A 14,088-nucleotide genomic window follows, 5' to 3' on the forward strand; every position below is an offset into this window, starting at 1 on the left:
TAATATATCAACATTAACAGGAGTTTGGAAGAATTTGATTCCAGTCCTCATGGATGATGCAGAGTGGTTCAAGACTTCATTGTAGGAATTCCCTGGTGGTCCAATGGTTAGGACTTGGCGTTTTCACTGCCAGGGCCGGGTTCGATCCCTGGTGGGGGAACTAAGATCCCACAAGCCACACAGCGTGGAAAAAAAAAAAAAAGATGCTGTGAAGATTGTTGAAATGACAGCAAAGGATTTAGGATATGCCATAAACTTAGTTGATAAAACAGGAGCATGGTTTGAGAGAATTGACCCCAGTTTTGAAGAAGTTCTGCTGTGCGTAATAAATGCTATCCAACAGCATTGCATGCTACAAAGAAATCGTTCTTGAAAGGAAGAGTCCATTAGTGTGGCAAAATTCATTTTTGTATTATTTTAAGAAATTGCCACAGGGACCCCAACCTTCAGCAACCACCACCCTGATCAGCCATCAACATGAAGGCAAGACCCCCCACCAGCAAAAAGATTATGATTCACTGAAGGCTTAGATGATGGTTAACCTTTTTTTTTTAATCAAAGAAGTATTTTTAAATTGATATGTACAATTTTTAGAAATAATGCTATTGCACATTTAATAGACTACAGAATAGTGTAAACATAAATTTTATATGCACTGGGAAACCAAAAATTCATATGACCCACGTTTTTTGTGATATTTACTTTTTATTGAAGTGGTCTGGCACCAAGTCTGCAATATATCCGAGGTCTGCCTGTCTGCACACAACATGAGCTCCTCCCTCAAAGCCGAGCACAAGAGCATTAAGTTCATTCTTACCAGACCACATGGTGCATGATGAAGAGGGTGGAGAGTTAAAACTAGAGAGACGGTGCTGGCCAGATGACGTAGTGAAGGCATTTGTATTTGGTGTGCAACCGACTCCACAGAGGTCTGTGATGCAGGTAACTGACATATCCAGAGGAAGCTAAGTCTGGCAACCATGTGAAAGTGGCCCCTAGTTGGGGAGGTGATAAAGCAACCTCTTGGAGCAATCAAAAACAGAGATGATGAAGGGGTAAAGGGTTTGCAGAAGGAACGAAGGGGAAAGATCAGGTATAACATACCTGTCATATATTCTTTAAGGTTCAGTGTCACCTTAGGTATGGGTGGTAGGGAAATTTTCTTGACATTTAACAAATAATGTATTTATACAATTTCAATTGTGCCTTCTAACCATGTAATCAGGGACTAAAACATTTGCCTTTAGTAAGTACCATAGGCTGTTAGGAGAAAAAGAAATTGATATAAAATTCAATAAATGTATATGATTTTATATTATATAAAATGCAAAACTAAGCTTAAAATATGATCCCAAACTTCAGTTAAAATAATTATTGTAGACTGCGTATCCTGATAAACCTGCTCTATATAAAACACCAAAAGTACTAGATAAAGTATATTTTTAAATACATATAAATTCACAGACCAAAAGATAAATTACCAAGGGGAAAGGTGGAGGAAAAAGAAAGAAAAAAGGAAATAAAAAAGGGGAAAAAAAGAAAAGGAAAAATAAAGCAAGCAAAACTGGAGCAGATAGCAAGCACTGAAGCCAGTGACTGGCTCTCTTCGCATTACCTGGAGGCCTGGGAACTTCAGTTTTTAATGGTCCTCTACATGAGAAGAAAGATAAAGCTGAGGAGAGATGAAAAATTGTGTTGTAGGACAATACCATCCATAAGCTCAAATCTAAAAAGTTACAAAACCAATGGAGAAGAAATTCACAGGGTAGGGGTTACTAGGAAAACAACAACAACAGAAAATAAAGTCAAACTCTTAATGACTTCAGAAAATAAAGATGATCAAAAATTGAAAAGTCTGTCAATATATCAATATAAAGCACTGGCAAGATTTAGAGTGAAAGGACCTCTTCTAAGCTATAGACCGGTGGTAAAACAGTAGGACCATAAATTTGAAGGTGCACATCCTTTATGTGGGGCTTTCTCGGTCGTGACAATATTGACATTTTGAGCTGGACCATTCTTTCTTGTGGGGACTGCCATGTATATTGAAGGATATTTAGCAGAACCTCTGGCTTCTATCCACTAAATGCCAGCAGCATCCCTTCTTCCTCCTGGCTGCAGCATCCAAAATGTCTCCAAACTTTACTAAATGTCTCCTGGAGGGAAAATTCACCCCTGGTTGAAAACTGCCATTCTACTTTCAGCGATTCTACTCCTAGATATTTATGGCAAAGAAGACATGTATTTGTGTTAAGAGGCATGCACATGAATCAGAGTAGCATTGTTATAAAACAGAAAAATAGTTATTCTAGAAAATGTGTGAGTATATCATGATATATTAATACAATTAAATATTGTAGAGTTTCTATATTGTGTAACAATGAAAAAAAAGAACAAACTACTGTTACATGCAATAGCATGTAAGCAGCTCACACTCAGTGTTGAAAAAATAAGAACAGGACCGAAGAATACTTAAGAATTTGACTCCATTTATGTAAAATCTGAAAAGATGCAAAACTAAAAAAAACAGTATATATATTTATTTCTGGGGCTACATACTTACTAAAACTGTGATGAAAAGAAAGAGAAGGAAAATATTCAAAATAATGACTACTTCTTGAGGGAAGGATAGGGCAAAAAGGGCCTAAGATGGAAGTCACATAATGAGCTTCAAAAATATCGGTAACATTTGATTTCTTTAGCTTGGTGGTGAGTACATGGGTGTCCATTTTAATATTATCCTTCACTTTATTTTTCATTCTTTTACTCATATGTATTTCATAATTTGAATATAAAAATATAAGCCTTACCATATACAGTTTAATAATACTAGATGATTTGATTTACTGACATCATTGTTTTGTCTGCTGAGGATTCCTTTCTTCTTCTAGAAATGTGCCTCCCCCCCTCCATTTATTTGTAGAACTGTTTATTCTTATCACCACTACAGCTATACATCTCTGGTCGGAACTAGTAGTTATAGCATTTTGTTCCCATGGCCATAGGGAGAGTCAAGGATCACAGCCAATTATGGTACTTGTATGAGTTTGCTAGGGCTGCCATAACAAAATACCACAGACTGTGTAGCTTAAAGAAAAGAAATTTATTTTCTCATAGATCTGGAGGATGGAAGTCCAAGATTAAAGTGTCAGCAGGTTTGGTTTCATCTGAGGCTTCTCTCCTTGGCTTGCAGGTGGCCACCTTCTCACTGTGTCCTTACAGGTTCTTTCCTCTGTACTGTGCACCCCTGGTGTCTCTCTGTGCTTCCAAGTTTCCTCTTCTTGTAAGGATACCAGTCATATTAGAATAGGGCCCAACCTAACAGCCTCATTTTAACTTAATCTCTTCTTTAAAGGCCCTGTCTCCAAAGACAGTCCCATTCTAAGGTACTGAGGGTTAGGGCTTCAACATATGAATTGGAGGGGGGGATGAAATTGGTGGGGGGGGGATGTAACAGTACTCATGACCTCTAACTCCAGTGAAAGTTTATTCCCAGGACTTTTGAGCTCAAGCTGGAGTTCAGAGCTTTAAACCTCACTGTTCCAAAGCTGGGAGGATGTCATTTTGTAAGTGACTTAAACTTTACCCTCCTCCACCTAGAGAAAACTGTGGTCTATTTATTGAAGGGAATAAAGAAGGCCTATAGAGAGAGGCAGCGAGAGAGAATGAGTTCTGTAACTTTCAAATCTGTTTTCAGTCAGCTTTGTGCTTCTTGCAGTTTGGCTGTATGAACTGATCTATGTCCCTTTACCACATAAGTTGATCAATCTCTACTTTTCTCATTTGCAATCAAAGAATAATGAATATGCTTTTTTTTTTTGGGTAAGTGGGCAGAGTCCAAATTATAAATTAAGTTTGAAAACCTTGGAGTACGTTTGGAACTAAAAATGCCCCTGTTTCTCTTATGTATAAGATCTGGAAAATAGTTTCATGTGATTTTATTTCACTTCAGTTATTTATAAAATATGGTGTTGATGAAATTCTTCTTGCCAATGATCCAATTTTACCATCCTAGGCATATTTTTGATGATTATCCTGCCTAAAACATGGAATAACTACTCAGGTACTATAAATATTAGGTGTAGATGTAACTGCAGCATTAAAGCCTCTCTTCTGAATTCTGTGACTGTATCTGATAGGATTCACATAATGTCCATAAGGATAAGAGCTGAAGTCACTCATTACTGTCACATATGCTTAACAGCAACTGCATTAAAACTGACAAAATCTGACAATCTCAATTCATATGCTTTCTTAATACTTAACAGCACAGCTAGATTGACATTGGGAATGAACAAATCTTATGGAAAACAAAAAAAAAAATCAATTATGAGCATTCTTCCAAATTTCTAATTCTTAGAAATTATTTTTAAAAATTTGTCAGTTCATAATACCTTAAACTAGAATTGATTTCACTGTAAATGTATAGAATAAGGTCTTTCTGCTATCTTTGCCACCATTGGGTAAAGGTTTTTCTATTTGAGTGGTGACAGAAAAGTGATCTGTGTATGTTGTTGTGTATAACAAGGACCCTAAGGAACCAGTTGTTTGGACTATATCATATTGTAGACTTTTCATGTTGATTACTTTGAGGAAAGTTTTCTTGGGATAATTCTATAAAGTGTTTCACCATTACAACAGCATTCATATTCCATTCTCCTTACCCTGTGTCTAGTTAACTTTGAAACTTCTATGAGACTTATTTGGAGCATAGTCATCTATTTATATGCAATATATGTAACGTTAACACAGTAAGAAACCTTAGAAAGTATATAGTACCAGATCATATTTATTGAACTGATGTCCAAATTCATACAGAAAATGAATATATACTTCTTTTTAAACGTAACAGACTGAACACATATATTTATTTCTATTACCTATTGAAATTCCCATAAAATGGCAGTAAACTAATTTTAAAAGTATAAACCACCCCCCCGAAATTAATGAAAATAGAAGAAGAACCACAACAGACATGCCAACAGAATTTGGGTAGCTGGAAATTAGATATATGATGGTAGCAGATTTAGCAGATTAGAGAAAAATTTTTTTAAAGCCAAGGTGGTTCGTGTCATAGAACCTATATAAGTCTTAGGATCTGGAGACACAAGAGTCCCTCTAGGCTGGTCAACAGGAGGACTGATTGGAAGTCTGTATAAGGAGTATTACTGTGCCCAGATATCTCTTGGTTAGCAGACTACATAATTAATCCTCTGCCAACTCAGCAGAAAATAAGAAACTGGTCCTTAGTAACTTAAATGAAAGGTGATCTGAATGAGTGGAAACTAGGGCTAACTGAAACTGCGATAGTTACCGTAATAAAAACAGAATGAGGAAACTGAAGTTTGCACACTTAAAAATGAATTTTCTCCAGCCCCTCACCCTTGGTTCCTAGAACAATGGCAGGCAGGCTTATAGACTCTTGGAAGGAGCCTAGAGAAGTCCCTTTGCAGAGGAACTGAGTAGCTCTACAAATATAGTTTATGTGATTAGTATATTAATAAATAACAAAGAGAAAGTTAAAGTTTAACAAAAAGAACAAACCTGGGCTTCACGGTAAATCAAAAGGTTTATTGATGAGAGGATCCAGAAGAAAGTTGGTCCTTCAGGATACATGGCAGAGAGCTGCAATCATCTTCCAAATGCCTCACAAAATGTACGGAGTCCAATAATCATGTCTGAGTGAGTGAGGTTCATCTCAGAACTCCAAGAAGCACATACATCTCTCTCTGAACTCCGTCATTGTAGCACATAGGCAGAGACCCTGGATGAATATACCTCATAACTCTCTGAAACAAGTGCCATATAATATGATTGTAAGGCACTGTATACTCAGAACAAAAACCATTTCCCCCCATCACCCTCTGACTTTCCCCCAGCTATATTCTTTTCTGTACAACGAAACCAAGTTTTCTCAGAAATCTTGATAATCATACTAACTTGTACCATTAGGATTTCATCCTTCATGAGATTCTGTAAGACTTAAAAAAAGAAAAAAAAAAGGCCCAATTCCTTCCAGAGAAACCCATTAACAATACGCTGCAGGATGCACAGAACTTCTTATTGCCATTTTAGTTCCTTAGTAGCAAATGTGAATGGTGAACCAAGGTCCCCAGAGATTTGAGGAAAGCCTGAAATATGAAAAGCCAAAAACAAAATAAGCAAACAGAAAAATGGAAATCAGAAGTCTCCATGCTAAGAGAAAAGAAGAAACTGTCAAATAAACTTTAACATCTTAAAGATAAAGTTGAAACTGCCACAAAAAAAGTAACGTAATGCTTGTTTCAAAGGAGTTTTAAAGAAGAAGAAGGAATTTACCTAAATTAAAAATAAAATAGTAGATCATATGTACATGTATAGCTGATTCACTTTGATGTACAGCAGAAACTAACACAACATTGTAATGCAACTCTACTCCAATAAAAAGTAATTTAAAAAGAAACCACTAAATAAATAAGTAAATAAAATAGTAGAATTTTCGAAATCCAATAGGAAATTTGGAAGATGACATTAAAGAAGCTCACAAAAAGTAAAGCACAACAAAACAAAACAGGAGCAAAAGAAAAAAATACATGAGCATTCCATCTCTCACCAGGTGGTTACAGGTAAGGATGGTACCATTAGCAACAGGGAAGCCAAGGAAGACAGGGCTGGGGAACCCATCACCATGCCTAATCAGCTCCTGCAGGGGCTGCTTAGCCTACAGGGGTGACCCAGGTTCAGACCTTGTAGGGGGCTACATCCCTGCCCCCAGCTCTGCGTGCAAGCAGGCCAGGCTTCTCCGCTGTCCTCCAGGTGGCCCAGGTAGGCAAATCCCTCCTCTGGAGGGAAGGCCATTGGAACTGTGTAGCTAGAGATCAGACCTGGGAAATACTGTTCTGTGATGCCAGCGACTCGCACACCCCACTTCGACGCACTTGGTGGCTCAGGGAAGGACCTTCCATCACTCAGGGAAATCAAAGGAATCCCTCCTTTTGGGGTTTGGGGAGGAGGCAAAGAACCGCTCACCTCTCTGTGGGGCTGGCATTTCCACCTAGCCACACCAGGCCCTAGGCCCTCAGAAAGTACACTCCACCCTACCAGAGACATCAGAATAAATCCAGCTGGGAGTCCAGCGGGACCAGAATAGCACTGAAAAGTCTCTGAAAATGAAATTGTAGGTAGACTTATCCCTTGTTTACAGCTGAGAGAATTAAAATCAGAGAGGCTTAGGGATTTGCCTGGGACAGTTATGAAGTATCATTTACAGGCTTTAGTCCACTTTTGGCTACCTCTAATAACGTCCTTTCCATTAAAGCTTAATATTTTTTAATAAAAAAATTGAAGAGACACTCAATGAAGCTTCTGATAAATATGCAAGGGTCTGTTGCTAGATGACAAATGTCTACAATGATTTTCAATTATTTAACCAAGGACAAAATAGATAGAGAAAAAAACCTGTTTAAAAGGTCTGTGAAAAATTTAAGGGGCAAATAATGTGTAAAGATAAATGGATTTGGCATGAGGACACAGATGCAACTAGAGTATTTACAGCATTGCTGAATCTACTAAAATATGAAGAAGCATGGTTTACGTATCTTCTTTTACTTTTGTCACAGTTTAAGACTCTACTGAAAATTATAAATGGCTACCTTTTCACTCACTAGTGAGTATAATAATCAGAAATTAAAATTTATTCATAGATTACTTATAACTTAAATAATTAGAAAAAATCCATAATTTGTCTTATATATGAATTAAAACATTTTTTTTCCCACTGTGTCTATTTCTGTAAGCTGAAAGGGCCATCCAAGTCAATCTTACTAATGTTATGCTGATAGAGTTTCTGTGCAGACATTAATAGTCAAGGGCATTCTACTTGTAAGAAATATTTCCATTCTTCAATTATATAAAATTTTTAGCATATTTTACAACATTCATTCTTGTACTGATTAAACCCTTTGGTCCTAAATAAGTGCAAATTTAACACTTCCTTTTGGAAGGAACTATGAAATTGTAATGCCTTTGTCTTCTCCTGTGTAAAAGAAATTTACAAAAATGCATATGCATAAATCAGACAAAGGTATGTCAAACAATCCTCATAAGTAATTAATATGAAGGGTAGCTATTGCTGGGTGAAATAATCTGCCCATTTTCCCATAAAATATTTACAGTTGTTTGTATGTTAGCACCAGTACTTACTGAATGAATTCTCCAGATTGTTTGCCATCTATAAATTAAGACATTGTTTTATTGCTGCTCCCCAGGCAGTGAACTCTCAGTCCTATATTTTTATAACAGCATTAGAAACATTTCCCATTACCTATAAACTTTCTTAATTAAAGATGATTAATGTCACAAACTCCAATATCCCGTTTTCAAAAGTTATACACCTTTAGAAGCACATTAACAACAATGTTAGCTTCAATAACTAAATATCAAAAATCAATCTTTTTTATTTCTCACTCAAAAACATCCAAATTAGAGTCACCTAGAGAGTTTTAGATCCTGATCTCCAGGTCACACCCTGGGCAAAATAAATGGGAATCTCTAGTGATAAAACCAAGATATTAGAATTTTTTAAATCTCCAGGAAGTTAAAATGATATGCAGCCAATTCTGAGAACTAGTAAGGGCACATGTTTGTGAGCAAGTTCAGTAAATAGCAGTGTACCTGAATTCTTCTCAAGCTCTGGTCACCACAGTTCTGTGAAGTGGCCGCTGAGGAGATGCCAGCACTTACCATGGCTGATTCAAAACAAAACAAAACCATAAATCAAAAACAAAAGGAAGAAGTCAAGGCTGACACAAATATTACATTAACCTGAAGGTGGAGGTGCAGGACGTTTCTGTGATACAGAAGAAGCCTATACCACTTGGAACCAAATGAAATCTGTTGTGACTTTGCCCATGAGATAGATCAAATTCTGAATTGAATGGGAGCCAACTGATGAAGCAGGCTCACCTGCATAAAGACACAAGTGTCATGTTCCAGCAATATGCAGAAAGGGGGAATCTGCTGAAAGGAGCCTGCAGCTTTCCTACAGTATGGGTCCCATCGATTTCCAAAATTCTCCACTGGAAAATCCCAGTTTGGTTTCTCCACATTCTGACTGCTACAGTATTGTTTTCTCTTTTATCTTCACACTCCAAAATCCTCTGTTGTACATAAAGTAACTGGCGAATGTGCATGAGTTATTAGCCAATGCAATTTTTAATTGATAGCAAATGGAAAAGAGCAGGGGAAAAGAATGCATAAAAGTATTTGTCCAATTAAGCATGCTCATATGTCCTTTATTTTTAAATTCAAGTAAATTACTTTATACCCATATTGCAAAATAAAAACCTTATATCATTTAACATACTCTCAGACACAATCAAATAGTTACCTCAAACTTGTAACAGAGTGACTTTGAAAAATATTGCTCTAATAGCTATCTTTTTCAGATCTATAGTTTTACTACCTATAGGTTATGAACTATTAGTGAAAAATTAATTTTTACATCCTGTGGATATCTATGATTTATTTTAAAGTTAGACTTTTTTCCACAGTTTATTGAGTGCATTTTTTCCTTCTACTCAGCATTTCTCTTTAGATTGTTTGATTATATTCATGAGTAAAAGGAGAAAAGGAAAAGACAGGAGCTAGGCAAAATTATGAGAGCGAGTCTAATAAAAAAAGTTTACTTAGCACAAAAATTAACACAGTAATGAGAAGGATCTACTTAAAATTTAAATGCTGCTTCATTTTACAAATAAGTTAAAACAAAGATTTAAGTTCAGTGCTTAAAAAGAATGTTGCTGGGTTTTTTTCACATAACACCTTTATTATGCATGCTTTTTCTCTCTAGAATTGTTGATACTTCTAAGCCAAACGAGGGTGTTTGAATGGATCATAAAGCACTGTGATTTATTTATTTACTACCTCAACAATTGTTTCTTAAGCATTTAGTATGTGCCAAACATTGTGTGGGCTCTGGGAGTCCATGGCAAAACAAGCTAAAAAATAACAACCAAAGCATGTTGATGCCCTCAAAACGTTTATAATCCAGTGAGAAAGAGAGAGAGGAATCAAATAAAATTAACAAAAAATAAAGAATATATAAAAATAAATAATATAAAATTGTGCTAGGTGAGGAATATCATGCTATGGGGACATGACTTAGGGGGATTGAAAAGCTGCCTCTTAGAAAAGGGAAATTGAGGGAAGGTCTGAAGGTGGAATCATTTTGAAGAAAGGAAGTGGAAGGGATAAAAATGTGGAAAATCGAGGAACTTGGGAAACATTCTAGTGAGAAAATACATAGAACTTTGGCATGAGAGAACAGGAAAATGAAGGTGAATAAACAAGCCAACTGAGGCTGTGTGAAGAGTGCCTAATGTATCCTGGAAAACAGAAGTCAGTGACAAGGGATTGATGTAGTCACACTAGTGTTTTGAAAAGTTCACTTTGTTCGTATTCATATTCTCATATTACAACATATTCAATATCTAGCCAAACTAGGTGTAATGGAGCAAGACTGAATACACTGCAAAAAGTTAAGAGACCCATGTAGTAATGCAAGTGACACAAGTTAGTAGTAGTTTGATGTTAATATTTTATTAACTAATTTACATAAGTTAGAGCCGTCACAGTTTGGAAGTATAAACTTTTTAGCTATGGACTAATGCTATCTTACTGGCCATTAAATAAAATGGATTCCTTATTAAATTTGTATTAAAATGAAAATCTTTATGCCAGCATTCATTAAAATAGCTAAAGAAAAAAAAAAACAATTTGCAAGATTACAGGTATAAAAATAGAAATAGAGACTGTGAGAACAAAAGTTGATTGACTCCAATATTACTCAGTGTGACATGAATTTTTGCTTAAATTATTCATTTCACTTCCTAAACTAAACTTTGACATCTACAGGAGACTGTATAATCATCATTTTAATGCTGATATTTTAATAAGTCCCTAATCAATTTTAATTTCTCTTGTATGATAAATTTTTAACCTGAAAATGGGAAATCCAGGTGGTACTCTAATATGCATTATATGGAAATATAGGAACTGTAATCCTTAAGGAAAAAAAGAAGGGGATGTGGGATGACGTGTTTCTCCAGAGAAACAGAACCAAGAGGATTGATTGATTAATTGATTCATTGATTGATTTGTTATAAGAAATTAGCACACGCAATTATAGAGGCTGGCAAGTCCAAAATCTGCAGAGCCAATATCTACTTTGAGTTCAGAGGCTGGAAGCTGCTATAGAACCAGGAAGAGTCAATATCTCAGTTCAAAGTCCACCCGGCAGTAGAAATTTCTGTTGGGTAGTGAAGGGTCAGCTTTTTGTTCTATTTAGGCCTCAAGTCATTGGATGAGGCCCAATCACAACATGCAGAGCCATCTGCTTTACTTAGTTTATTTCATCTGAATACATCCTCATGGAAACATCCAGAAGAATGTATGACCAAATATCTGGGCACCCAATGGACTGGTCAAGTTGAAATATAAAATTAACCATCATAGATAGGTTTATGAAGGATGCAACAAAAAAGAAAGGAAACTATGCCTAAATTAAAAAATTGAAATCTAGTATCTTATTTTTATTTCTTAGCTAATTGTCTTTTTTTTCCTCACAAGATGACAGTTCTTTGTGGGAGAGAAAAATTGAAGTCAACCTTAAATATTTATATTGTATGAAATGCCATATCTATTTAATTTTTTTTTTTAAAAATTTAGATACAAGGAGATTTTTGTTTTGTTTTGGCTGACTAATTACAAAGCCTCTAACTTTAAATATTAATGCTAACAATTAGGTGAGATCAATATAAGAGAAGAAAATGATGACATATGCTTGTAAAAATTCAAGTCTTCTTTTACTTTTGTACTATTCAGAAAAGATAATTTTTCTGAATAAGAACACCTTTTTTTCCCTATGTAACATATGGAAGTCAGAATACTGGAATATGTTACATATATTTAAAATTTCAGTGTACTACTGTGTAAATTAGCTGTCATAAACTTTTCCAATTGAATGTATACTGAAAATTATAATTTTTGAAAACAATGCAGATTAAAAAAACTATCAGTGCATTTTAAATAACTGATAGATATTATTTAAATTTAAAGTTATTGGGGGAAGAATATTATGACTTTTCAAGCAAAAGAATAACAAATGTAACAAGTCAGGTGCTTTGGACTGAATTGTCTCCCCTCAAAATTCATATGTTAAAGACCTAAACCCCAATATGACGATATTGAATATGAGGCCTTTAGGTGTTAATTAAGGTTCAATAAAGTCATAGGATGGGGCTCTAGAACAATAAGATTAGTGTCCTTATAAGAAGAAATATCAGAGAGCTTACTCTCTCTCTTCATGTTTACATACCAAGAAAGGGCCATGTGAGGACCTAGCAAGAAAATGTCTGCAAGCCAAGAAGAGTGCCCTCACCATGACCTGAAATTTTGATCTTAAACTTCTAACCTCTGGAACTATGAGAAAAGTAATTTCTGTTGTTCAAGTCCCCTGGTGTATGGAATTTTGTTACGGCAGCCCAAGCTGACTAATACATCAGGAAATCTAAACCAGGCTGAGACAATTTTTGGTAGGTGATCCTACACGCAGACTATCTTGCTGGTTGGCATATGTGGAACATAGTTCCTGAAGAGTTGAATCATAATTCTCTTTAGCTGTACTGTTAGTGCTTCATGGGAAATTCACTAAGGGTACCCCTCAGATTTGGTGTGAGTTTAGACCTCAGTTTCAATTGGTCATGGGCTTTGGGATCAGAGAGAGATGCTTCCATTAGATGAGATTACTTATAAATCAGTGATCAAACTGTCTGGACCATAGTAAGCCAAGACCAGTCTTTCAGTTCTGCCCCAAACTTACTTCTCTCAAAATTTTCTCCATCTTCATAAGTGGCACCACTCTCCACATGGTTGTGCAAGTCAAAAAACTCAGCTACTTCTTCTGGTTTTGCATCTTTGTTTAATGTAGCTTCCTAAAAGACTTCCCCAGTTACTGAATAGAAAGTAGCAAATCTGCTCCTCTCTATCACAATTTGCTGCTTATTATTTGACATGTGTTGATATATTTATTTGTTAAAATTATTCATTTATTTGAATATAGTCTGTCTCTCCCATTAGAATGTAAACTCCATGATCAGGAGCCCTTACTTCTCTCATTCACTTCTTTATTCCTATTATTGGATCTGTGCCAGCCACGTAGAAAGTGCTCAATAATTATTTTTTAAAGAAAACTTTATTAAATGAATAATACTCAGTGAAGTCCTGAGAGGTACATATTATTTGCTTAATTTTACAAGAACAGAGATGTTAACTCACTACTAAAAACCTATTTGACTTTTGTGAGCCTTAGCTTTCTTTACTCTAAAAATGGAAATAAGACCTAACAAGATTGTTTCAAGTTTTTGATAAGATGTGCATCTGGCATGCAATAGAGTGTCTGTAAATATTTTCTCATGACTTTTCTTGAGCTGGTCAAAACAGGAACCTTAGAACTGAGTTTCATGATTTTTTTTCTGGTAACACATTAAGATCTGTTCAAATTCAAATACCTAGTCATCTGTGTAAAAATGAAAAAAGAAAATAATCAATCTCCTAATACATTGACAAGGAAAAACTTTAAAAATAAATTTACAGGGCTTCCCTGGTGGCGCAATGGTTAAGAATATGCCTGCCAATGCAGGAGACGAGGGTTTGAGCCGTGGTATGGGAAGATCCTACATGCCACGGAGCAGCTAAGCCCGTGCGCCACAACTACTGAGCCTGCGCTCTAGAGCCCGCAAGTCACAACTACTGAAGTTTGCGTGCCTAGAGCCAGTGCTCCACAGCAAGAGAAGCCACTGCAATGAAAAGCCTACGCACCGCAACGAAGAGTAACCCCCGCACACTGCAACTAGAGAAAGCCCGTGTGCAGCAATGAAGACCCAACGCAGCCAAAACTAAATAAATAAGTTTATTAAAAAAATAAAAATAAATTTACATACTGTAAAATTCAATCTTTTTAGTGATCAATTATGTAATATTTGACAAATATGTACAGTTTCAAATCACCACCATTATCAAGATATAGAATATTTCTATTTTCCCCCAAAT

Source organism: Eschrichtius robustus, chromosome 3 (assembly GCF_028021215.1).
Source record: "Eschrichtius robustus isolate mEscRob2 chromosome 3, mEscRob2.pri, whole genome shotgun sequence".
NCBI classification, from domain to species: domain Eukaryota; kingdom Metazoa; phylum Chordata; class Mammalia; order Artiodactyla; family Eschrichtiidae; genus Eschrichtius; species Eschrichtius robustus.